Source organism: Balaenoptera borealis (assembly GCF_965194805.1).
Source record: "Balaenoptera borealis genome assembly, chromosome: 1".
NCBI lineage: Eukaryota > Metazoa > Chordata > Mammalia > Artiodactyla > Balaenopteridae > Balaenoptera > Balaenoptera borealis.
In genome coordinates, this window is record NC_138860.1 from 83,562,638 (window position 1) to 83,590,431 (window position 27,794).

Below are 27,794 nucleotides of genomic sequence, written 5' to 3' on the forward strand. Positions count from 1 at the left end.
GCTTTATTTCTTCTTTTCCTATTTGGATTCCTTTTATTTCTTTTTCTTCTCTGATTGCTGTGGCTAAAACTTCCAAAACTATGTTGAATAATAGTGGTGAGAGTGGGCAACCTTGTCTTGCTCCTGATCTTAGTGGAAATGGTTTCAGTTTTTCACCATTGAGGACGATGTTGGCTGTGGGTTTTTCATATATGGCCTTTCTTATGTTGAGGAAAGTTCCTGCTACGCCTACTTTCTGCAGGGTTTTTATCATAAATTTGTGTTGAATTTTGTCAAAAGCTTTCTCTGCATTGACTGAGATGATCATATGGTTTTTCTCCTTCAATTTGTTAATATGGTGTATCACATTGATTGATTTGCATATATCGAAGAATCTTTGCATTCCTGGGATAAACCCCACTTGATCATGGTGTATGATCCTTTTAATGTGCTGTTGGATTCTGTCTGCTAGTATTTTGTTGACGATTTTTGCATCTATGTTCATCAGTGATATTGGCCTGTAGCTTTCTTTTTTTGTGACATCTTTGTCTGGTTTTGGTATCAGGGTGATGTTGTCCTTGTAGAATGAGTTTGGGAGTGTTCCTCCCTCTGCTATATTTTGGAAGAATTTGAGAAGGATAGGTGTTAGTTCTTCTGTAAATATTTGATAGAATTCGCCTGTGAAGCCATCTGGTCCTGGGCTTTTGTTTGCTGGAAGATTTTTAATGACAGTTTCAATTTCAGTGCTTGTGAGTGGTCTGTTCATATTTTCTATTTCTTCCTGGTTCAGTCTCGGAAGGTTGTGCATTTCTAAGAATTTGTCCATTTCTTCCAGGTTGTCCATTTTATTGGCATATAGTTGCTTGTAGTAATGTCACATGATCCTTTGTATTTCTACAGTGTCAGTTGTTACTTCTCTTTCTTCATTTCTAATTCTACTGATTTCAGTCTTCTCCCTTTTTTTCTTAATGAGTCTGGCTAATCGTATATCAATTTTGTTTAACTTCTCAAAGAAGCAGCTTTTAGTTTTATTGATCTTTGATATCGTTTCCTTTATTTCTTTTTCATTTATTTCTGATCTGATCTTTATGATTTCTTTCCTTCTGCTAACTTTACGGTTTTTTGTTCTTCTTTCTCTAATTGCTTTAGGTGTAAGGTTAGGTTGTTTATTTGAGATGTTTCTTGTTTCTTAAGGTAGGATTGTATTGCTATAAACTTCCCTCCTAGAACTGCTTTTGCTGCATCCCATAGGTTTTGGGTTGTCGTGCTTTCATTGTCATTTGTTTCTAGGTATTTTTTGATTTCCTCTTTGATTTCTTCAGTGATCTCTTGGTTATTAAGTAGTGTATTGTTTAGCCTCCATGTGTTTGTATTTTTTCCAGATTTTTTCCTGTAATTGATATCTAGTCTCATAGCGTTGTGGTCCGAAAAGATACGTGATACGATTTCAATTTTCTTAAATTTACCAAGGCTTGATTTGTGACCCAAGATATGATCTATCCTGGAGAATGTTCCGTGAGCACTTGAGAAGAATGTGTATTCTGTTGTTTTTGGATGGAATGTCCTATAAATATCAAGTAACTCCATCTTGTTTAATGTATCATTTAAAGCTTGTGTTTCCTTATTTATTTTCATTTTGGTTGCTCTGTCCATTGGTGGAAGAGGCGTGTTAAAGTTCCCTACTATAATTGTTTTGTCCATTTCTCCTTTTATGGATCTTAGTATTTGTCTTATGTATTGAGGTGCTCCTAGGTTGGGTGCATAAATATTTACAATTGTTATATCTTCTTCTACGTTCAATCCCTTGATCATTATGTAGTGTCCTTCTTTGTCTCTTGTGATAGTCTTTAATTTTTATTTATTTATTTATTTTTTTAAACATCTTTATTGAAGTATAATTGCCTTAAAATGGTGTGCTAGCTTCTGCTTTATAACAAAGTGAATCAGTTATACATATACAATATGTTCCCATATCTCTTCCCTCTTGCATCTCCCTCCCTCCCACCCTCCCCATCCCACCCCTCTAGGTGGTCACAAAGCACCGAGCTGATCTCCTTGTGCTATGCGGCTGCTTCCCACTAGCTATCTATTTTACATTTGGTAGTGTATATATGTCCATGACACTCTCTCACCCTGTCACATCTCACCCCACCCCCTCCCCATACCCTCAAGTCCATTCTCTAGTAGGTCTGTGTCTTTATTCCCGTCTTGCCACTAGGTTCTTCATGGCCTTTTTTTTTTTCCCTTAGATTCCGTATATATGTGTTAGCATACTGTATTTGTTTTTCTCTTTCTGTCTTACTTCACTCTGTATGACAGACTCTAACTCCCTCCACCTCATTACAAATACCTCCATTTCATTTCTTTTTATAGCTGAGTAATATTCCATTGTATATATGTGCCACATCTTCTTTATCCATTCATCTGTCGATGGACATTTAGGTTGCTTCCATGTCCTGGCTATTGTAAATAGAGCTGCAATGAACATTTTGGTACATGACTCTTTTTGAACTATGGTTTTCTCAGGGTATATGCCCAGTAGTGGGATTGCTGGATCGTATGGTAGTTCTATTTGTAGATTTTTAAAGAACCTCCATACTGTTCTCCATAGTGGCTGTATCAATTTACATTCCCACCTACAGTGCAAGTGAGTTCCCTTTCCTCCACACCCTCTCCAGCATTTATTGTTTCTAGATTTTTTGATGATGGCCATTCTGACCGGTGTGAGATGATATCTCATTGTAGTTTTGATTTGCATTTCTCTAATGATTAATGATGTTGAGCATTCTTTCATGTGTCTGTAGGCCATCTGTATATCTTCTTTGAAGAAATGTCTATTTAGGTCTTCTGCCCATTTTTGGATTGGGTTGTTCATTTTTTTGTTATTGAGCTGCATGAACTGCTTGTAAATCTTGGAGATTAATCCTTTGTCAGTTGCTTCATTTGCAAATATTTTCTCCCATTCTGATGGTTGTCTTTTGGTCTTGTTTATGGTTTCCTTTGCTGTGCAAAAGCTTTTAAGTTTCATTAGGTCCCATTTGTTTGTTTGTGTTCTTATTTCCATTTCTCTGGGAGCTGGGTCCAAAAGAATCTTGCTGTGATGTATGTCATAGAGTGTTCTGCCTATGTTTTCCTCTAAGAGTTTGATAGTGTCTGCCCTTACACTTAGGTCTTTAATCCATTTTGAGTTTATTTTTGTGCATGGTGTCAGGGAGTGTTCTAATTTCATACTTTTACATGTATCTGTCCAATTTTCCCAGCACCACTTATTGAAGAGGCTGTCTTTTCTCCACTGTATATGCTTGCCTCCTTTATCAAAGATAAGGTGACCATATGTGCGTGGGTTTATCTCTGGGCTTTCTATCCTGTTCCATTGATCTATATTTCTGTTTTTGTGCCAGTACCAAACTGTCTTGATTACTGTAGCTTTGTAATATAGTCTGAAGTCAGGGAGCCTGATTCCCCCAGCTCCATTTTTCGTTCTCAAGATTGCTTTGGCTATTCGGGGTCTTTTGTGTTTCCATACAAATTGTGAAATTTTTTGTTCTAGTTCTGTGAAAAATGCCAGTGGTAGTTTGATAGGGATTGCATTGAATCTGTAGATTGCTTTGGGTAGTAGAGTCATTTTCACAATGTTGATTCTTCCAATCCAGGAACATGGTATATCTCTCCATCTATTTGTATCATCTTTAATTTCTTTCATCAGTGTCTTATAATTTTCTGCATACAGGTCTTTTGTCTCCTTAGGTAGGTTTATTCCTAGATATTTTATTCTTTTTGTTGCAATGGTAAACGGGAGTGTTTTCTTAATTTCACTTTCAGATTTTTCATCATTAGTATATAGGAATGCAAGAGATTTCTGTGCATTACTTTTGTATCCTGGTACTTTACCAAATTCATTGATTAGCTCTAGGAGTTTTCTAGTGGCAGTTTTAGGATTCTCTATGTATAGTATCATGTCATCTGCAAACAGTGACAGCTTTACTTCTTCTTTTCCGATTTGGATTCCTTTTATTTCTTTGTCTTCTCTGATTGCTGTGGCTAACACTTCCAAAACTATGTTGAATAATAGTGGTGAGAGTGGGCAACCTTGTCTTGTTCCTGATCTTAGTGGAAATGGTTTCAGTTTTTCACCATTGAGGACAATGTTGGCTGTGGGTTTGTCATATATGGCCTTTATTATGTTGAGGAAAGTTCCCTCTATGCCTACTTTCTGCAGGGCTTTTATCATAAATGGGTGTTGAATTTTGTGGAAAGCTTTCTCTGCATCTATTGAGATGATCATATGGTTTTTCTCCTTCAATTTGTTAATATGGTGTATCACATTGATTGATTTGCGTATATTGAAGAATCCTTGCATTCCTGGATTAAATCCCACTTGATCATGGTGTATGATCCTTTTAATGTGCTGTTGGATTCTGTTTGCGAGTTTTTTGTTGAGGATTTTTGCATCTATGTTCATCAGTGATATTGGCCTGTAGTTTTCTTTCTTTGTGACATCTTTGTCTGGTTTTGGTATCAGGGTGATGGTGGCCTCGTAGAATGAGTTTGGGAGTGTTCCTCCCTCTGCAATATTTTGGAAGAGTTTGAGAAGGATAGGTGTTAGCTCTTCTCTAAATGTTTGATAGAATTCACCTGTGAAGCCATCTGGTCCTGGGCTTTTGTTTGTTGGAAGGTTTTTAATCAGAGTTTCAATTTCAGTGCTTGTGATTGGTCTGTTCATATTTTCTATTTCTTCCTGGTTCAGTCTCGGCAGTTTGTGCATTTCTAAGAATTTGTCCATTTCTTCCAGGTTGTCCATTTTATTGGCGTAGAGTTGCCTGTAGTAATCTCTCATGATCTTTTGTATTTCTGCAGTGTCAGTGGTTACTTCTCCTTTTTCATTTCTAATTCTATTGATTTGAGTCTTCTCCCTTTTTCTCTTGATGAGTCTGGCTAATGGTTTATCAATTTTGTTTATCTTCTCAAAGAACCAGCTTTTAGTTTTATTGATTTTTGCTATTGTTTCCTTCATTTCTTTTTCATTTATTTCTGACCTGATCTTTATGATTTATTTCCTTCTGCTAGCTTTGGGGTTTTTTTGTTCTTCTTTCTCTAATTGCTTTAGGTGCAAGGTTAGGTTGTTTATTCGAGATGTTTCCTGTTTCTTGAGGTAGGCTTGTATTGCTATAAACTTCCCTCTTAGCACTGCTTTTGCTGCGTCCCATAGGTTTGGGGTCGTCGTATCTCCATTGTCATTTGTTTCTAGGTATTTTTTGATTTCCCCTTTGATTTCTTCAGTGATCACTTCGTTATTAAGTCGTGTATTGTGTAGCCTCCATGTGTTTGTATTTTTTACACATCTTTTCCTGTAATTGATATCTAGTCTCATAGCGTTGTGGTCGGAAAAGATAGTTGATATAATTTCAATTTTCTTAAGTTTACCAAGGCTTGATTTGTGACCCAAGATATGATCTATCCTGGAGAATGTTCCATGCACACTTGAGAAAAATGTGTATTCTGTTGTTTTTGGGTGGAATGTCCTATAAATATCAATTAAGTCCATCTTGTTTAATGTATCATTTAAAGCTTGTGTTTCCTTATTTATTTTCATTTTGGATGATCTGTCCATTGGTGAAAGTGGGGTGTTAAAGTCCCCTACTATGATTGTGTTGTTGTCGATTTCCTCTTTTATGGCTGTTAGTATTTGCCTTATGTATTGAGGTGCTCCTATGTTGGGTGCATAAATATTTACAATTGTTATACCTTCCTCTTGGATCGATCCCTTGATCATTATATAGTGTCCTTCTTTGTCCCTTATAATATTCTTTATTTTAAAGTCTATTTTGTCTGATATGAGAATTGCTACTCCAGCTTTCTTTTGATTTCCATTTGCATGGAATATCTTTTTCCATCCCCTCACTTTCAGTCTGTATGTGTCTCTAGGTCTGAAGTGGGTCTCTTGTAGACAGCATATATATGGGTCTTGTTTTTGTATCCATTCAGCCAGTCTGTGTCTTTTGGTGGGAGCATTTAATCCATTTACATTCAAGGTAATTATCGATATGTATGTTCCTATTCCCATTTTCTTAAATGTTTTGGGTTTGTTATTGTAGGTGTTTTCCTTCTCTTGTGTTTCTTGCCTAGAGAAGTTCCTTTAGCATTTGTTGTAAAGCTGGTTTGGTGGTGCTGAACTCTCTCAGCTTTTGCTTGTCTGTAAAGGTTTTAATTTCTCCATCACATCTGAATGAGATCCTTGCTGGGTAGAGTAATCTTGGTTGTAGGTTTTTCTCCTTCATCACTTTAAGTATATCCTGCCACTCCCTTCTGGCTTGCAGAGTTTCTGCTGAAAGATCAGATGTTAACCTTATGGGGATTCCCTTGTGTGTTATTTGTTGTTTTGCCCTTGCTGCTTTTAATATGTTTTCTTTATATTTAATTTTTGACAGTTTGATTAATATGTGTCTTGGCGTGTTTCTCCTTGGGTTTATCCTGTATGGGACTCTCTGTGCTTCCAGGACTTGATTAACTATTTCCTTTCCCATATTAGGGAAGTTTTCAACTATAATCTCTTCAAATATTTTCTCAGTCCCTTTCTTTTTCTCTTCTTCTTCTGGGACCCCTATAATTCGAATGTTGGTGCGTTTAACGTTGTCCCAGAGGTCTCTGAGACTGTCCTCAGTTCTTTTCATTCTTTTTTCTTTATCCTGCTCTGCAGTAGTTATTTCCACCATTTTATCTTCCAGGTCACTTATCCTTTCTTCTGCCTCAGTTATTCTGCTATTGATCCCGTCTAGAGTATTTTTAATTTCATTTATTGTGTTTTTCATCGTTGCTTGGTTCCTCTTTAGTTCTTCTACGTCCTTGTTAAATGTTTCTTGCATTTTGTCTATTCTATTTCCAAGATTTTGGATCATCCTTACTATCATTATTCTGAATTCTTTTTCAGGTAGACTACCTATTTCCTCTTCATTTGTTAGGTCTGCTGTGTTTTGACCCTGCTCCTTCATCTGCTGTGTGTTTTTCTGTCGTCTCATTTTGCTTATCTTACTGTGTTTGGGGTCTCCTTTTCACAGGCTGCAGGTTCGTAGTTCCCGTTGTTTTTTGTATCTGTCCCCAGTGGGTAAGGTTGGTTCAGTGGGTTGTGTAGGCTTCCTGGTGGAGGGGACTATTGCCTGTGTTCTGGTGGATGAGGTTGAATCTTGTCTTTCTGGTGGGCACGTCCACGTCTGGTGGTGTGTTTTGGGGTGTCTGTGGCCTTATGATTTTAGGCAGCCTCCCTGCTAATGGATGGGGCTGTGTTCCTGTCTTGCTAGTTGTTTGGCATAGGGTGTCCAGCACTGTAGCTTGCTGGTCGTTGAGTGAAGCTGGGTCTTGATGTTGAGATGGAGATCTCTGAGAGATTTTTGCCGTTTGGTATTACGTGGAGCTGGTAGGTCTCTTGTGGACCAGTGTCCTGAAGTTGGTTCTCCCACCTCAGAGGCACAGCCCTGATGCCTGGCTGGAGCACCAAGAGCCTTTCATCCACACAGCTCAGAATATAAGGGAGAAAAAAATAGAAAGAAAGAAAGAGGATAAAATAAAACTATTATAATAAAAAATAAGAAAAAAAATTATTAAGAGTAAATGTATTCAGAAAAAAAATTTTTTTAATTTTTAAAAATAGATTTATTAATTTTTTATAGTAAAAAATAAGAAAAAAATTTTTAAGAAAAAAATTTATTAAGAAAAAAAATTTAATTTTTTAAAATACAAAATATGAAAAAACTTATTAAAAATTATTTTAATGTCTAAAAATCGAAAATATGGAAAAAATTATTAAGAAAACATATATTAGGAAAAAAAACTTTTTTTAAGTAAAAACAAAAAAAAAAGTGGATGGACCTAACCCTAGGTCTAATGGTGAAAGCAAAGCTATACAGACAAAATCTCACCCAGAAGCATACACATATACACTCACAAAAAAAAGGAAAAGGGGAAATTAATATATCCTGCTCCTAAAGTCCACCTTTTGAATTTGGGATGATTCGTTGTCTATTCAGGTATTCAACAGATGCAGACACATCAAGTTGTTTGTGGAGCTTTAATCCGCTGCTTCTGAGGCTGCTGGGAGAGATTTCCCTTTCTCTTCTTTGTTCGTACAGCTCCAAGCGTTCAGCTTTGGATTTGGACCCGCCTCTGCATGTAAGTCGCCTGAGGGCGTCCGTTCCCCGCCCAGACAGAACGGGGTTAAAGGAGCAGCTGCTTCGGGGGCTCTGGCTCACTCAGGCCGGGGGAGGGAGCGGTACGGAGGAGGCGGGGCGAGCCTGCGGCGTCAGAGGCGTCATGATGTCGCAGCAGCCTGAGGCGCGCTGTGTGTTCTCCTGGAGAAGTTTTCCCCGGATCACGGGAGCCTGGCAGTGGCGAGCTACACTGGCTCCCGGGAGGGGCGGTGTGGTGAGTGACCTGTGCTCGCACACAGGCTTCTTGGTGGCGGCAGCAGCAGCCTTAGCGTCTCCTACCAGTCTCTGGGGTCCGCGCTGATGGCCGCGGCTCGCGCCTGTCTCTGGGGTCCGCGCTGTTAGCCGCGGCTCGCGCCTGCCTCTGGAGTTCGTCTAGGCGGCGCTCTGAATCCCCTCTCCTTGTGCACCGCGAAACAAAGAGGCAAGAAAAAGTCTCTTGCCTCTTTGGCGGCTGCAGACCTCCTCTCCGGCTCCCTCCCGGCTTGCCGCGGCACGCCAACCCCTTCAGGCTGTGTTCACGCCGCCAACCCCAGTCCCCTCCCTGCGATCCGACCGTAGCCGGAGCCTCAGCTCCCAGCCCCGCCCGCCCCGGCGGGTGAGCAGACAAGCCTCTCGGGCTGGTGAGCGCTGCTCGGCGCTGAGCCTCTGTGCGGGAATCTCTCCGTTTTTCCCTCTGCGCCCCTGTTGCTGTGGGATCCGCGCTGATAGCCGCGGCTCACACCCGTCTCTGGATTTCGTTTAGGCAGCGCTCTGAATCCCTTCTCCTTGCGCGCCGCGAAACAAAGAGGCAAGAAAAAGTCTCTTGCCTCTTCGGCAGCTGCAGACTTTTTCCCGGACTCCCTCCCGGCTAGCATCAAAGCCCGAGCCTCAGCTCCCAGCCCCGCCCGCCCCGGCGGCTGAGCAGACAAGCCTCTCGGGCTGGTGAGCGCTGGTTGACGCCGAGCCTCTGTGCGGGAGTCTCTCCGCTTTGCCCTCTGCACCCCTGTGGCTGCGCTCTCCTCCGTGGCTCCGAAGCTCCCCCCTCTGCCACCCGCAGTCTCTGCCCGCAAAGGGGCTTCCTAGTGCCTGGAAACCTTTCCTCCTTCACGGCTCCCTCCCACTGGCGCAGGTCTCGTCCCTATTCTTTTGTCTCTGTTATTTCTTTTTTCTTTTACCCTACCCAAGTACGTGGGGATTTTCTTGCCTTTTGGGAGGTCTGACGTCTTCTGCCAGCGTTCAGTGGGTGTTCTGTAGGAGCAGTTCTACGTGTAGATGTATTTCTACTGTATCTGTGGGAAGGAAGGTGATCTCCGCGTCTTACTCTTCCGCCATCTTGCCCCTTTCCATCTCCCTCAGTCCATTTTACAAGAGGAGAAGAGACTTCACTTAGCAAGCCATGGATCAAGAGGAAATGCATTATAAGAAGGGCCTGAGATAAAGAGAAAGGTGTCATCAGATAGCCAGGCCCTTTTCAAACCAGTATGTACAATAAAATGGCCACCAGTTCAAGTGCCACTAGGCAGGCAGTTTTAGAAGTCAAGGAAGGTGAAAGATAAAATAGGGTCATCTTCCCCAATAAAGAAAGGGAACTTTTGATTACAAGATAGAGAAGCCTCGAAATCCTCCCACTGCCATAAACCACTGAAACGGAGAGCTAAGGCAGGGACTCTGTGAGTCATGAGAACATAATCTAGTGAGGAGATCCTGGCGCAGGACATTTCCTGTTTTCAGAGTCCCTGCCAAGCCAGTTATGGATGGATTTGCATTTGGTTGGGAAATGACTGCACCAGGCCAGTTTTGGTAGCTATGCTTCCCCCTAGGTGGGGCAGCAAACCCCAATAAAAAGGTCCTCTGCTGCACGACAGCCATCTTCCTGCTACTCGAGTCCTGACTGACATTGGAGAACCTGGTGAGTCTGATTCTTCAGTTCAACTTTGTTCTGGGACCCTTGAATGTTGAGTTTATGCTGGAGACAGCAAATTTGATGGGTCCAAAGTTATGATAATGGGTATAATGCTACTTAGTGCATGGGAACTTGGAATATGGGCACAATGTTATATTGTATTTACTAGATTTCTGATACCTCGTTTGAATTCCTCTATTGAAAAATAAATTAACAGGAAATTTTGACATGAAGGGATAAAGAATAAAGTATTTACCTTTTTCTATGCCTTTCTGTTGGACCTCTGCGGTGATTTCAGAGGCATTTATCTTAGAAGGTGTGATGCCCTTACATTCATCCTGATTGCCCTTTGCTTTGTACATAAGTAATCCTATTGGGACCTCATGAGAGAAAATGGTGATAGAAATTCCTTGTGAGCTGGTCCAGGATTTTAGAATTTGTGATGACATTTTTTGAAGATGATGTTTTCATTTTTTAAAAAAAGAAAGAAACCAAAAGAGAAAACATCACTTGTTTCTTTTAAACAAAGATATTTTCTTTGGAAAAGTTGTATGAGAAAAGAGAAAGTTTTCTCTGGGCTGATGAATAGAGTTGCTAAAGAATGAGAGAGATGTCAGAAATTCATTAAAAGGTATAAAGAGATTAAAACACATACTTAGAGATTGGAGAGATACTGTCTATTTGAGTTATTCAAGCTTTTGCTCTTCTCTCTGAATGAATTCCTTCTTGTGAACACGGTCATATACTTTCTTGCAGATATTAAGACTCCAGAAAGATGTCTTCTCAAGAGCAGCAGTGCAAGCAGCAGTGCAAGACACCTCCAGTGTGTGCAACTAAGTGCCCTGATCCTTGCTCACCTCCCAAATGTCCAGACCCTTGCCCACCTATAAAGTGCCCTGAGCCATGCCCACCTCAGGAGTGCTAGCAGAAACGCCCTACTGTTCCACCTCCCAAACAATGCCAGCAGAAGTGCCCACCCAAGAACAAGTAACAGCTTCAGCTTTTATCTGCATCTGGAAAGGATAAGGACAATCAGCTCACCTAGTTCCACAGCTCCACCTTCATCTTCTCTTCAAAGCCTATCATGGATAGAGAAGCTTTTCCACCCTTCAGCCTGCAGTATGTGAGCGGTGATTTCTGACAGTCAGTTTCCCTATCTGAGGCTGCTATACCGTTTCCCTTTGGGAAGTACCTGAGAAAGCACCACAGAGCCTCAGGAGGAAAAGCAGCTTCTCTCCTCCTGGGCACCCTCTGAGGATTCTCTCACTGTCTTCTGTGTCTCTCTGTCACCTGGGCAGCGGTTTCTACCAGATGAGCAATTGTTACTTAGGCCCCATTTCCTGAATAAAATACAATTCTTTTGTGTGATGGCAAAAACATTTTCTTTCTTTTAAAACCTGCTTTTAGCAATATCATATCATAAGTTTGGCTGATTTCTATCCTTCTTCAATCCCAATTTTCAGGCTCTCACAATCAGTGTTAACTGAATTTAGAGTTATATCGATGATTGTTTGTATATAATTTCAAATCCAGGTTATTTTCTTAATTATTGCTTGACTGATTTGAGGAACAAACTATTTAACTCCTCAGAAGTTCAATCCCTCTACTAAAATGAGGGGAAAACCACATTTACAGTGCCTACTTGCTTAGGCATAAAATTTACATGAATGTGTGTAATTCAGTTGCCACAATGCCAGGCACATAATTGGCATTTGAGAGGTGGCTGATCATCATTGTCTCTGTCATCATCACTGTCACCACCATCACCACCACCACCATGTTTGCTCCAGCAGGAAAGAGGCTCAGACATACCTAGTACAGCACAGAAGGAGATTCTTAAACTATATTACACTTTCATATTCTGTGTTCCTTTTCTTTTCCAACTTAACCGTATTTATAATCTGATATGAAACATTAAATGTTTTGGGAAATTATTGGGATATTCTGCATAAAATTATAGCAGTTCTGAAAACATGGGTAGTACAAATAAAGGGAAGTTTAAATGGTCCTTACGAGGCAAAGTGCTGCCTGCCCTCCGTGTGCACAATAAGCTCTTCTTACGGCAAAACTCAACAACCTCAGGGTCTTATTATATTTTTTCACCTCTGAAGTTACTTTCTTGATTGATTTGAGCCCACCTTTGAGGCCCACTGGGGTTTCCAATGTCTATCTAGATTTACAAAATAACTGTTGCTATGCAGCTTGTTTTCTAAGTGCTTAGCTTAGTGGTCCAGTAAGCCGTGAAAAGGGATGTGTTCTTTAAGCCTATCTCTTCATGTGGTCCTGGAAGTAAAGGAGTCCAAGATGCCAGAACTGCAGAAAAAAAAGATGCCCAGATTACTGCCCAATGCTTATCAGACTATTACATGAGTGAGAAATCAGCACTGGTATTTTGGAGTTTTCTCTACTTTAGTTAGTGTTATTTGACCTGACAGATAAATTAGTTCTCTGAGGTGGGATGCTCCTGTAACTAATTTTAAAATTATGGTTGCCTTAGATTCTGGAGGTGGTTGGCAAGGAATCTGATATTGGAAACCATAAATGTGGTGATACATTATATTCAATGGCAAAATGTTTTCAGTAATGGTTGTCCATGGTATCCTGAGAGGCAGACCAAATGTTGGTCACTTGTTGACTTGACCAGGGTATTTCAATAGACATATGTTCAGGAAAAACTTTTTGGTTGGCAGGTCAGAAATAAAAAAAAAATGAATAGAAAAAAGTACAGCCCAGATATTCAAAACATTGTTGAATTAGGAAACTCAAAACTTGTAAGCCCTAAAGATTAAGAGATGAGATTAGAAGTGGTTTTGAACTTGAAGTCCAATTTCAGTTGACTGTAACAATAGAGAAAAGAGACAGAAGGTGTAGTCTTTCCACCTGTGTGCCAGGGAACCTCATGTTAATTGTATTATGTTCAGGGATCAAGGCAGCAATTTAATCAGGCCAGAAAATTACTTCCAGAAAAGGACCTGAGTGAGGTCGCTGGGACATACAAATGATTGGAGGACTGAATTATGTCAGGTGTTTAATAAGTTTCTGAGGGAATTGACAACTAAATAAACTATGTTCCAAAATGAAAAAGACTGATTTTTCAAGAATTGTAACGACTTTCCAGCCCTTCCTTCCCCACTTTCCACCCTACCTACTTCAGATGTGGTCAGTATAATTGTCTAGAAGGGACTATCCACTGTGAGGTGGATATAAGGCCCGCAGAGAATAATTGATAAGGGAAGCTCTCTCAGAGAATAGTATCAGAGCCTAAGAGAGGCAAGGAGGAGAAGGAACACAAAGATTCTCAAACTTTCTTACTGCTTTGTATGATGGTTCTTCTTTCATCTTTTCCCTCTGGTATTTTTGATGTATAATTGACAAATTAAATTGAACATATTTACAGTGCATAATGGGATGATTTGACATATGCATTCTTTGTGCAGTGATTACCATCATCAGTCACTTAATACATTAATCACTTCAACATTAACCATTTAAATGTGTCTATGTCTGTGTGCTTTTGTTTGCTTGTGTGTGTGATGAGAGTGCTTAAGGTCTATTTTCTCAGCAAGTTTCAACTACACAACCGAGTGTTATTAACTAGACTCACCATGATGTACCATAGACTCCCAGAGCTTCTTCATCGTATGACTTCAGGCTTGTACCCGTTGCCCAACATCTCCTCTTTTGCCCCACCCCTCAGCTCCTGCTGACCACCATTCTACTCTCTGTTTCCGTGACATCTATAAGTTTGGAAACACATTCCTAAATAAACAATGGCTTGAAGAAGAAATAACAAGTAAATAGAAAATACTTTGGGATGAATGATAATGCAAAGAAAACATAGAAAGCTTTAGGGATAAATGTAATGCAGTGCATAGAGAGCAACTTACGGCTGGAGACATCTATTTTACAAAAGATAAAATATCTCAAATCAGTAACCTGAAAGACATGTATGCATGTCTGTGGGTTTATGAAAATAGAAAACTCCTAACACTAAATACAGCAAAATATAAGCAGTGATTTTTCTTGGCAGTTTATTAGATGTGTTCATTTTTGAACAACTTTATGTTTTCCCAAATATATATTTTATGCCGTAATTTCATTTTTATAAGAATTTATTATAATATTTAAATATTTTATAGTAATGAAGATGTGGCTGAGCTGGAGGGAAAGGTTAGTTCCTGGCCTTCTGGCACATGCTTAGCTGGTGACTCTTTCTCAGGTCTCAAGTGTCTCCTCTTTCTCTTCCTCTCCTCTTCATTCTCCTCTTCTTCTTCCTTTCCCATTATAAAACCACATTCCTAAGAAGCTTCCTGATTAATTGCCCAAGAGAAGTTATTAGGCCAGTTCTTCCTTCTGACTGCAGGTAGAATTATTAAAGATATGAAAAGATTATTACTAAATGCACGGGCAACATGTCAAACTACCAAATTGGACAGTTATGCTGTGTATATTGGACAGTGAAGGTAATATGGCAGGTTGAGGGTTCTGGAGGGTTGAAAAAGAAAACAGAGAGTAAACAGTGAAAAACTTTTAAAATTACTGTCTTCAAAGACCTAAGTATGGTTGGAAAGAGCAGAAGAAAGCAAGTATATCAGATGAGCCCTAAGTTCATACTTCATCTAGATTTCAGACCTTTAGTACTCTGATCCTCTCTCCCTTCCAATCCCACTCTCAATCACTTATATGTGATGCTTTGAGTCTTCAGTGGTATCTTATTTTTTTTAAAACATGTTTATTGGAGTATAATTTCTTTACAATGGTGTGTTAGTTTCTGCATTATAACAAAGTCAATTAGCAATACATATGCATATATCCCCAGATCTCTTCCCTCTTGAGTCTCCCTTCCTCTCACCCTCCTTATCCCACACCTCTAGGCTGTCACAAAGCAATGAGTTGATCTCCCTGTGCTTTGCGTCTGCTTCCCACCAGCTATCAGTTTTACCTTTGGTAGTGTATAAATGTACCTGCCACTCTCTTTGTCCCAGCTTATCCCCCCACCCCATGTTCTCAAGTCCATACTCTAGTAGGTCTGCGTCTTTATTCCCATCCTGCCCCTAGATTCTTCATGACTTTTTTGGGTATTTTTAGATCCATATACATGTATCAGCATACGGTATTTGTTTTTCTATTTCTGACTTACTTCACTCTGTATGAGAGACTGTAAGTCTATCCACCTGACTACAAATAACTCAGCTTCATTTCTTTTAATGGCTGAAAAAACTTCCATTCTATATATGTGCCACATCTTCTTTATCCATTCATTTGTTGATGGACACTTAGTTTGCTTCCATGTCCTGGCTATTGTAAGTAGAGCTGCAATGAATATTGTGTTACATGACTCTTTGAATTATGGTTTTCTCAGGATATATGCCCAGTAGCGGGATTGCTGGGTGCTATGGTAGTTCTATTTTTAGTTTTTCAAGGAACCTCCATATTGATCTCAATATGGGCTGTATAAATTTACATTCCCACAAACAGCGCAAGAGGGTTCCTTCTTCTTCTCACCCTCTCCAGCATTTATTGTTTGTAGTTATTTTGATGATGGCCATTCTGAGTGGTGTGAGGTGATATGTCCTTGTCGTTTTGATATGCATTTTTCTAATGATTAATGATATTGAGCATTCTTTCATGTGTTTGTTGGCAACATAGTTATCTTCTTTGGAGAAATGTCTATTTAGGTCTTCTGCCCGGTTTTGGATTGGGTTGTTTGTTTTTTTGATATTAAGCTGCATGAGCTGCTTGTAAAGTTTGGAAATTAATCCTTTGTCAGTTGCTTCATTTGGAAATATTTTCTCCCATTCTGAGGTTTGTCTTTTCATCTTGTTTATGGTTTCCTTTGCTGTGCAAAAGATTTAAGTTTAATTAGGTCCCATTTGTTTCTTTTTGTTTTTATTTCCATTTCTCTAGGAGGTGGGTCAAAAAGGATCTTGCTGTGATTTATGTCATAGAATGTTCTGCCTATGTTTTTCTCTAAGAGTTTGATAGTGTCTGGCATTATATTTAGGTCTTTAATCCATTTTGAATGTATTTTTGTGTGTGGTGTTATGGAGTGTTCTAATTTTCTTCTTTTACATGTGCTGTCCAGTTTTCCCAGCACCAGTTATTGAAGGGGCTGCCTTTTCTCCATTGTATATTCTTGCTTCCTTTACCAAAAATAAGGTGACCATATGTGTGAAAGTTTATGTCTGGGCTTTCTATCCTGTTCCATTGATCAATATTTCTGTTTTTGTGCCATTACCATACTATCTTGATTACTGTAATGTTGTAGTATAGTCTAAAGTCAGGAAGCCTGATTCCTCCAGCTCCATTTTTCTTTCTCAAGATTGCCTTGGCTATTCGGGGTCTTTTGTGTTTCCATACAAATTGTGAAATTTTTTGTTCTAGTTCTGTGAAAAATGCTGTTGGTAGTTTGATCGACATTGCATTGAATCTATAGACTGCTTTGGGTAGTATAGTCAGTTTCACAATGTTGCTTCTTGCAATCCAAGAACATGGTATATCTCTCCCGCTGTTTCTATCAACTTTCATTTCTTTCATCAGTGTCTTCTAGTTTTCTGCATACAGGCCTTTTGTCTCCTTAGGTAGGTTTAATCCTAGGTATTTTATTCTTTTTGTTGCAATGGTAAATGGGAGTGTTTCCTTAATTTCACTTTAGATTTTTCATCATTAGAATATAGGACTGCAAGAGATTTCTGTGCATTAATTTTGTATCTTGCAACTTTACCACATTCATTGGTTAGCTCTAGTAGTTTTCTGGTAGCATCTTTAGAGTTCTCTATGTATAGTATCATGTCATCTGCAAACAGTTACAGCTTTACTTGTTCTTTTCCAATTTGGATTCCATTTATTTCTTTTTCTTCTCTGATTACTGTGGTTAAAACTTCGAAAACAATGTTGAATAATAATGGTGAGAATGGTAAGCTTGTCTTGTCCTGATCTTAGTGGAAATGGTTTTATTTTTTCACCATTGAGGACGATGTTGGCTGTGGGTTTGTCATATATGACTTTTATTATGTTGAGGTAAGTTCCCTGTATGCCTACTTTCTGGAGGATTTTTTATGATAAATGTGTGTTGAATTTTGTTGAAAGCTTTTTCTGCATCTTTTGAGATGATCATATGGTTTTCATTCTTCAATTTGTCTATTTGGTGTATCACATTGATTGATTTGCATATATTGAAAAATCCTTGTATTTCTGGGATAAACCACACTTGATCAAGGTGTATGATCCTTTTAATGTGCTGTCGGATTCTTTGTGCTAGTATTTTGTTGAGGATTTTTACATCTCTTTTTTCAGTGATATTGGTCTGTAGTTTCTTTTCTTTGTGACATCTTTGTCTGGTTTTGGTATCAGGGTGATGGTGGCCTCGTAGAATGAGTTCGGGAGTGTTCCTCCCTCTGCTGTATTTTGGAAGAGTTTGAGAAGGATAGGTGTTAGCTCTTCTCTAAATGTTTGATAGAATTCGCCTGTAAACCCACTTGACCCAGGGCTTTTGTTTGTTTAAAAGTTTTTAATCACAGTTTTAATTTCAGTGCTTGTGATTCATTTGTTTATATTTTCTATTGTTTCCTGGTTCAGTCTCAGAACATTGTGCTTTTCTAAGAATTTGTCCATTTCTTCCAAGTTGTCCATTTTATTGGCATATAGTTGTTTGTAGTAATCTCTCATCATGCTTTGTATTTCTCCAGTGTCTGTTGTTACTTCTCGCTTTTCATTTCTAATTCTATTGATTTGAGTCTTCTCCCTTCTTTTCTTGATGAGTCTGCCTAATGTTTTATCAATTTTGTTTAACTTCTCAAAGAACCAGCTTTTGGTTTTATTGATTTTATCTATCATTTCCTTCACTTCTTTTTCATTTATTCCTGATCTGACCTTTATGATTTCTTTCCTTCTCCTAAATTTGTTTTTTTTGTTCTTCTTTCTCTAATTGGTTTAGCTGTAAGGTTAGGTTGTTTGTTTGAGATATTTCTTGTTTCTTCAACTAGGATTGTATTGCTATATACTTCCCTCTTAGAACTGCTTTTGTTGCATCGTATAGGTTTTGGGTCGTCCTGTTTTCATTGTCATTTATTTATATGTATTTTTTTATTTCCTCTTTGATTTCTTCAATGATCTTTTGGTTATAAGTAGTGTATGGTTTAGCCTCCATGTGTTTGTAGTTTTTACAGTTTTTTTCCTGTAATTGACATCTAGTCTCTTAGCATTCTGGTCAGAAAAGATAATTGATATGATATAAATTTTCTTAAATTTACCAAGTCTTAATTTGTGACCCAAGATATGATTTGTCCTGGAGAATGTTCCATAGGCACTTAAGAAGAAAGTGTATTCTGTTATTTTTGGATGGAATGTTCTATAAATATCAATTAAGTTCATAATGTTTAATGTATCATTTAAAGGTTGTGTTTCCTTTTTTATTTTCCTTTTGGATGATCTCTCCTTTGGTGAAAGTGAGATGTTAAAGTCCCCTACTAGGATTGTGTTATTGTCGATTTCCCCTTTTATGGCTGTTAGCATTTTCCTTATTTATTGAGGTGCTCCTATGTTAGGTGCATAAATATTTACAATTGTTATATCTTCTTCTTGGATTGATCCCTTGATCATTATGTAGTGTCCTTCTTTGTCTCTTGTAATAGTCTTTGTTTTAAAGTCTATTTTGTCCGGTATGAATATTGTTACTCCAGTTTTCTTTTGATTTCCATTTGCATGGAATATCTATTTCCGTCTCCTCACTTCCAGTCTGTATATATCACCAGGCCTGAAGTGAGTCTCTTGTAGACAGCATATATACAGGTCTTGTTTTTGTATCAATTCGGCCAGTCTATGTCTCTTGGTTGGTGCATTTAATCTGTTTACCTTTAAGGTAATTATCGATATGTATGTTCCTTTTTACCATTTTCTTAATTGTTTTGGGTTTGTTATTGTAGGTCTTTTCCCTCTCTTGTGTTTCCTGCCTAGAGAAGTTCCTTTAGAATTTGTTGTAAAGCTTGTTTGGTGGTGCTGAATTCTCTTAGCTTTTGCTTTTCTGTAAAGGTTTTAATTTCTCCATCAAATCTGAATTTGATCCTTGCTGGGTAGAGTAATCGTGGTTGTAGGCTTTTCCTTTTCATTGTTTTAATTATGTCCTGCCACTTCCTTCTGGCTTGCAGAATTTCTGCTGAATGATCAGCTGTTAACCTTATGGGGATTCCCTTGTTTGTTATTTGTTGTTTTTCCTTTGCTGCTTTTAATGTTTTTTCTTTGTATTTAATTCTTGATAGTTTGATTAATATGTATCATTGCGTGTTTCTCTTTGGATTTATCCTGTATGGCACTCTCTCCATTTCCTCTTCTTGATTGACTCTTTCCTTTCCCATATTAGGGAAGTTTTCAACTATAATCTCTTCAAGTATTTTCTCAGTCCCTTTCTTTTTCTCTTCTTCTTCTGGGATCCCTATAATTCGAATGTTGGTGCATTTAATGTTGTCTCAGAAGTCTCTGAGACTGTCCTCAATTCTTTTCATTCGTTTTTCTTTATTCTGCTCTGTGGTGGTTATTTCCACTATTTTGTCTTCCAGGTCACTTATCCGTTCTTCTGCCTCAGTTATTCTGCTATTGATTCCTTGTAGAGAATTTTCAACTTCATTTATTGTGTTTTTCATCATTGTTTGCTCTTTAGTTCTTCTAGGTCCTTTTAAAACGTTTCTTGTTTTTTCTCCATTCTGTTTCCAAGATTTTGGATATCTTTACTATCATTACTCTGAATTCTTTTACAGGTATACTGTCTATTTCCTCTTCATTTGTTTGGTTTGGTGAGTTTCTACCTGTCTCCTTCATCTGTTGTGTATTTCTCTGTCTTATTTTGCTTAACTTACTGTGTTTGGGGTCCCTTTTTGGCAGGTTGCAGGTTCATTGTTCCCATTGTTTTTGATATCTGCCCCCTGTGGGTAAGTTTTGTTCAGTGGCTTGTGTAGGTTTCCTGGTGGAGAGGTCTGTTGCCTTTGTTCTTGTGGATGAGGCTGGATATTGTCTTTCTGTTGGGCTGGACCACGTCTGGTGTTGTGTTTTTGGGCTATCTGTGAACTTATTATGATTTTAGGCCACCTCTCTGTTAATGTGTGGGGTTGTACTCCTGTCTTGCTTGTTGTTTGGCATGCGGTGTCCAGCACTGGTGCTTGGTGGCCGTTGGGTGGAGGTGGGTGGTAGCATTGTTATGGAGATTTCTAGGAGAGCTCTCGCCAATTGACATTATGTGGTTCAGTGAGGACTCTTGTTGTCCAATGTTCTGAACTCGTATCTCCCACCTTTGAGCCTCAGGCCTGACATCTGCCTGGAGCACCAAGACACTGTCAGCCACACGGCTCAGAAGAAAAGGGAGAAAAATGAGAAAGATAAATAAAGTAAAATAATAAAAAAATTATTAAAATAAAAATTTAAAAAAGTATTATTAAACTAATAAATGTAATAAAAAAAAAGAGAAGAGAGCAACAAAACCAAAAAACCAATCCACCAATGAAAACAAGCATTAAAATTAAACTAAGATACACTTAAAGAGCTGAAACTAGATGGGGACCTGGCCTGAGGAGCAGGGCAGCCGGAAAGCTGTGTGGATGAAAGGCTCTTGGTGCTCCAGCCAGGCATCAGGGCTGTGCCTCTGAGGTGGGAGAGCCAACTTCAGGACACTGGTCCACAAGAGACCTACCAGCTCCACGTAATACCAAACGGCAAAAATCTCTCAGAGATCTCCATCTCAACATCAAGACCCAGCTTCACTCAACGACCAGCAAGCTACAGTGCTGGACACCCTATGCCAAACAACTAGCAAGACAGGAACACAGCCCCATCCATTAACAGGGAGGCTGCCTAAAATCATAAGGCCACAGACACCCCAAAACACACCACCAGACGTGGACGTGCCCACCAGAAAGACAAGATTCAACCTCATCCACCAGAACACAGGCAATAGTCCCCTCCACCAGGAAGCCTACACAACCCACTGAACCAACCTTACCCACTGGGGACAGATACAAAAAACAACGGGAACTACGAACCTGCAGCCTGTGAAAAGGAGACCCCAAACACAGTAAGATAAGCAAAATGAGACGACAGAAAAACACACAGCAGATGAAGGAGCAGGGTCAAAACACAGCAGACCTAACAAATGAAGAGGAAATAGGTAGTCTACCTGAAAAAGAATTCAGAATAATGATAGTAAGGATGATCCAAAATCTTGGAAATAGAATAGACAAAATGCAAGAAACATTTAACAAGGACGTAGAAGAACTAAAGAGGAACCAAGCAACGATGAAAAACACAATAAATGAAATTAAAAATACTCTAGACGGGATCAATAGCAGAATAACTGAGGCAGAAGAAAGGATAAGTGACCTGGAAGATAAAATGGTGGAAATAACTACTGCAGAGCAGGATAAAGAAAAAAGAATGAAAAGAACTGAGGACAGTCTCAGAGACCTCTGGGACAACGTTAAACGCACCAACATTCGAATTATAGGGGTCCCAGAAGAAGAAGAGAAAAAGAAAGGGACTGAGAAAATATTTGAAGAGATTATAGTTGAAAACTTCCCTAATATGGGAAAGGAAATAGTTAATCAAGTCCTGGAAGCACAGAGAGTCCCATACAGGATAAACCCAAGGAGAAACACACCAAGACACATATTAATCAAACTGTCAAAAATTAAATATAAAGAAAACATATTAAAAGCAGCAAGGGCAAAACAACAAATAACACACAAGGGAATCCCCATAAGGTTAACATCTGATCTTTCAGCAGAAACTCTGCAAGCCAGAAGGGAGTGGCAGGATATACTTAAAGTGATGAAGGAGAAAAACCTACAACCAAGATTACTCTACCCAGCAAGGATCTCATTCAGATGTGATGGAGAAATTAAAACCTTTACAGACAAGCAAAAGCTGAGAGAGTTCAGCACCACCAAACCAGCTTTACAACAAATGCTAAAGGAACTTCTCTAGGCAAGAAACACAAGAGAAGGAAAACACCTACAATAACAAACCCAAAACATTTAAGAAAATGGGAATAGGAACATACATATCGATAATTACCTTGAATGTAAATGGATTAAATGCTCCCACCAAAAGACACAGACTGGCTGAATGGATACAAAAACAAGACCCATATATATGCTGTCTACAAGAGACCCACTTCAGACCTAGAGACACATACAGACTGAAAGTGAGGGGATGGAAAAAGATATTCCATGCAAATGGAAATCAAAAGAAAGCTGGAGTAGCAATTCTCATATCAGACAAAATAGACTTTAAAATAAAGAATATTATAAGGGACAAAGAAGGACACTATATAATGATCAAGGGATCGATCCAAGAGGAAGGTATAACAATTGTAAATATTTATGCACCCAACATAGGAGCACCTCAATACATAAGGCAAATACTAACAGCCATAAAAGGGGAAATCGACAGCAACACAATCATAGTAGGGGACTTTAACACCCCACTTTCACCAATGGACAGATCATCCAAAATGAAAATAAATAAGGAAACACAAGCTTTAAATGATACATTAAACAAGATGGACTTAATTGATATTTATAGGACATTCCACCCAAAAACAACAGAATACACATTTTTCTCAAGTGCGCATGGAACATTCTCCAGGATAGATCATATCTTGGGTCACAAATCAAGCCTTGGTAAACTTAAGAAAATTGAAATTATATCAACTATCTTTTCCGACCACAACGCTATGAGACTAGATATCAATTACAGGAAAAGATGTGTAAAAAATACAAACACATGGAGGCTACACAATACACGACTTAATAACGAAGTGATCACTGAAGAAATCAAAGGGGAAATCAAAAAATACCTAGAAACAAATGACAATGGAGATACGACGACCCCAAACCTATGGGACGCAGCAAAAGCAGTGCTAAGAGGGAAGTTTATAGCAATACAAGCCTACCTCAAGAAACAGGAAACATCTCGAATAAACAACCTAACCTTGCACCTAAAGCAATTAGAGAAAGAAGAACAAAAAAACCCCAAAGCTAGCAGAAGGAAATAAATCATAAAGATCAGGTCAGAAATAAATGAAAAAGAAATGAAGGAAACAATAGCAAAAATCAATAAAACTAAAAGCTGGTTCTTTGAGAAGATAAACAAAATTGATAAACCATTAGCCAGACTCATCAAGAGAAAAAGGGAGAAGACTCAAATCAATAGAATTAGAAATGAAAAAGGAGAAGTAACCACTGACACTGCAGAAATACAAAAGATCATGAGAGATTACTACAGGCAACTCTACGCCAATAAAATGGACAACCTGGAAGAAATGGACAAATTCTTAGAAATGCACAAACTGCCGAGACTGAACCAGGAAGAAATAGAAAATATGAACAGACCAATCACAAGCACTGAGATTGAAACTGTGATTAAAAACCTTCCAACAAACAAAAGCCCAGGACCAGATGGCTTCACATGTGAATTCTATCAAACATTTCGAGAAGAGCTAACACCTATCCTTCTCGAACTCTTCCAAAATATTGCAGAGGGAGGAACACTCCCAAACTCATTCTACGAGGCCACCATCACCCTGATACCAAAACCAGACAAAGATGTCACAAAGAAAGAAAACTACAGGCCAATATCACTGATGAACATAGATGCAAAAATCCTCAACAAAATACTCGCAAACAGAATCCAACAGCACATTAAAAGGATCATACACCATGATCAAGTGGGGTTTATCCCAGGAATGCAAGGATTCTTCAATATACGCAAATCAATCAATGTGATACACCATATTAACAAATTGAAGGAGAAAAACCGTATGATCATCTCAATAGATGCAGAGAAAGCTTTCGACAAAATTCAACACCCATTTATGATAAAAGCCCTGCAGAAAGTAGGCATAGAGGGAACTTTCCTCAACATAATAAAGGCCATATATGACAAACCCACAGCCAACATTGTCCTCAATGGTGAAAAACTGAAACCATTTCCACTAAGATCAGGAACAAGACAAGGTTGCCCACTCTCACCACTATTATTCAACATAGTTTTGGAAGTGTTAGCCACAGCAATCAGAGAAGACAAAGAAATAAAAGGAATCCAAATCGGAAAAGAAGAAGTAAAGCTGTCACTGTTTGCAGATGACATGATACTATATATAGAGAATCCTAAAGATGCTACCAGAAAACTCCTAGAGCTAATCAATGAATTTGGTAAAGTAGCAGGATACAAAATTAATGCACAGAAATCTCTTGCATTTCTATACACTAATGATGAAAAATCTGAAAGTGAAATTAAGAAAACACCCCCGTTTACCATTGCAACAAAAAGAATAAAATATCTAGGAATAAACCTACCTAAGGAGACAAAAGACCTGTATGCAGAAAATTATAAGACACTGATGAAAGAAATTAAAGATGATACAAATAGATGGAAAGATATACCATGTTCCTGGATTGGAAGAATCAACATTGTGAAAATGACTCTACTACCCAAAGCAATCTACAGATTCAATGCAATCCCTATCAAACTATCACTGGCATTTTTCACAGAACTAGAACAAAAAATTTCACAATTTGTATGGAAACACAAAAGACCCCGAATAGCCAAAGCAATCTTGAGAACGATAAATGGAGCTGGGGGAATCAGGCTCCCTGACTTCAGACTATATTACAAAGCTACAGTAATCAAGACAGTTTGGTACTGGCACAAAAACAGAAATATAGATCAATGGAACAGGATAGAAAGCCCAGAGATAAACCCACGCACATATGGTCACCTTATCTTTGATAAAGGAGGCAAGCATATACAGTGGAGAAAAGACAGCCTCTTCAATAAGTGGTGCTGGGAAAATTGGACAGATACATGTAAAAGTATGAAATTAGAACACTCCCTGACACCATGCACAAAAATAAACTCAAAATGGATTAAAGACCTAAGTGTAAGGGCAGACACTATCAAACTCTTAGAGGAAAACATAGGCAGAACACTCTATGACATACATCACAGCAAGATTCTTTTGGACCCAGCTCCCAGAGAAATGGAAATAAGAACACAAATAAACAAATGGGACCTAATGAAACTTAAAAGCTTTTGCACAGCAAAGGAAACCATAAACCAAAAGACCAAAAGACAACCATCAGAATGGGAGAAAATATTTGCAAATGAAGCAACTGACAAAGGATTAATCTCCAAGATTTACAAGCAGCTCATGCAGCTCAATAACAAAAAACAAACAACCCAATCCAAAAATGGGCAGAAGACCTAAATAGACATTTCTCCAAAGAAGATATACAGATGGCCTACAGACACATGAAAGAATGCTCAACATCATTAATCATTAGAGAAATGCAAATCAAAACTACAATGAGATATCATCTCACACTGGTCAGAATGGCCATCATCAAAAAATCTACAAACAATAAATGCTGGAGAGGGTGTGGAGGAAAGGGAACTCTCTTGCACTCTTGGTGGGAATGTAAATTGATACAGCCACTATGGAGAACAGTATGGAGGTTCCTTAAAAAACTACAAATAGAACTACCATACGATCCAGCAATCCCACTACTGGGCATATACCCTGAGAAAACCATAGTTCAAAAAGAGTCATGTACCAAAATGTTCATTGCAGCTCTATTTACAATAGCCAGGACATGGAAGCAACCTAAATGTCCATCGACAGATGAATGGATAAAGAAGAGGTGGCACATATATACAGTGGAATATTACTCAGCCATAAAAAGAAATGAAATGGAGGTATTTGTAATGAGGTGGAGGGAGTTACAGTCTGTCATACAGAGTGAAGTAAGTCAGAAAGAGGAAAACAAATACAGTATGCTAACACATATATACGGAATCTAAGGAAAAAAAAAAAAAAGGCCATGAAGAACCTAGTGGCAAGACGGGAATAAAGACACAGACATACTAGAGAATGGACTTGAGGATATGGGGAGGGGGTGGGGTGAGATGTGACAGGGTGAGAGAGTGTCATGGACATATATACACTACCAAATGTAAAATAGATAGCTAGTGGGAAGCAGCCGCATAGCACAGGGAGATCAGCTCGGTGCTTTGTGACCACCTAGAGGGGTGGGATGGGGAGGGTGGGAGGGAGGGAGATGCAAGAGGGAAGATATATGGGAACATATTGTATATGTATAACTGATTAACTTTGTTATAAAGCGGAAGCTAACACACCATTGTAAGGCAATTATACTTCAATAAAGATGTTTAAAAAAAAAAAAAGCTGAAACTAGTCAGTCAAACTAGTCAAACAGCAAACCCCAAGTGTATATGTTGCTACCAAAGTTCACCACCTCAATTTGTGGATTATTCGTTGTCTGTTCAGGTATCCCGCTGATGCATGGTACATCAAGTTGATTGTGGAGATTTAATCTGCTGCTCCTGAGGCTGCACGGAGAAATTTCCCTTTCTCTTCTTTGTTCGCACAGCTCCTGGGATTCAGCTTTGGATTTGGCCCCACGACTGCATGTAGGTCGCCCTCTGGTGTTTGTTCTTCGCCCAGACATGAGGGGGTCAAAGGAGCAGCTGATTAGGTGGTTCTGGCTCACTCAGTCCGGGGGGAGGGAGGGGTACAGAATGCGGGGTGAGCCTGCAGTGACAGAGGTCAGCGTGACGTTGCAACAGCCTAAGGAACGCCATGTGTTCTCCCAGGGAAGTTGTCCCTGGATCACGGGACCCTGGCAGTGGTGAGTGCACAGGCTCCCAGGTGGGGAGGTGTGGATAATGACCTGTGCTTGTACCCAGGATTCTTGGTGGTTGCAGCGGCAGTGTTATTGTTTCACGCCTGTCTCTGATGTCTGTGCTGAAAGCTGTGGCTTGGGCCCGTCTCTGAAGCTCGTTTAGGAAGTGAACTGAATCTCCTCTCTTCGCACAACCCAAAACAGTGGTCTCTTGCCTCTTAGGCAGGTCCAGAGTTTTTCCCGGTTCCCCTCCCGGCTAGCTGTGGTGCACTAGCCCCCTTCAGGCTGTGTTTACACAGCCAACCCCAGTCCTCTCCCTGGGGTCTGACCTCTGAAGCCTGAGCTTCAGCTCCCAGCCCCCACCCACCCTGGCGGGTGAGCAGACAAGTGTCTCAGGTTTGTGAGTGCTGGTCAGCACTGATCCTCTGTGCGGGAATCTCTCTGCTTTGCCCTCAGCACTCTTGTTGTTGTTGTCTCCTCCATGCCTCCAAAGCTTCCCCCCACCCACCCCCGTCTGTGCCAGTGAAGGGGCTTCCTAGTGCATGGAAACTTTTCCTCCTTCACAGCTTCCTCCCAGACGTGCAGGTCCCATCCCTTTTCTTTTGCCATCGCTTTTCCTTTTTTCTTTTGCCCTACCCAGGTACATGGGGATTTTCTTGCCTTTTGGGAAGTCTGAAGTCTCCTGCCAGTGTTCAGTAGGTGATCTGTAGGAGTTGTTCCACATGTAGATGTATTTTTGATGTATTTGTGGGGAAGAAGGTGATCTCCACGTCTTACTCCTCTGCCATCTTTAAGGTCCTCCTATTGTGATTCTTTTGATCATAATGATTTTACCTGATTGCATTCTTTAAACTTATTAAGTCTACTTGAAAATTATTTACCCTCAACATCTTATTATCCTTAATGCCTTCTTGTTTAACTGGTAGATAAAGTCTACTATGTAAGCAGTGCCTCCTAGAACAAAAATCAACTAGCCAAACAAACAGAAGAAAAAGGGCTCTCACCATGCTATGTTTATTAGTCAGCATGGCAGCATCAGAAATC

The 27,794-nt window shown here is 39.3% G+C and overlaps 1 protein-coding gene and 1 long non-coding RNA gene across 3 annotated transcripts in view; one reads left to right on the forward strand and one right to left on the reverse strand.

Moving 5' to 3' along the window:
- The window catches only part of LELP1 (late cornified envelope like proline rich 1), a 207,743-nt gene extending 181,457 nt beyond the window's left edge, over nt 1–26,286 (reverse strand). The window contains exon 1 of the mRNA XM_082391964.1: nt 26,053–26,286. The gene's annotated coding sequence lies outside the window, so the exon portion shown is untranslated. The remainder of the gene's footprint in view (nt 1–26,052) is intronic.
- LOC309628840 lies at nt 7,868–13,479 on the forward strand. 2 transcript variants are annotated; one of them, XR_014244741.1, is made up of 3 exons: nt 7,868–8,601; nt 9,980–10,068; nt 10,819–13,479. It is a non-coding gene; the product is annotated as an uncharacterized lncRNA (long non-coding RNA). The 2 variants fall into 2 exon arrangements; XR_014244742.1 differs by having other exon boundaries at nt 7,868–8,394.
- Nucleotides 26,287–27,794: the final 1,508 nt, after the last annotated feature.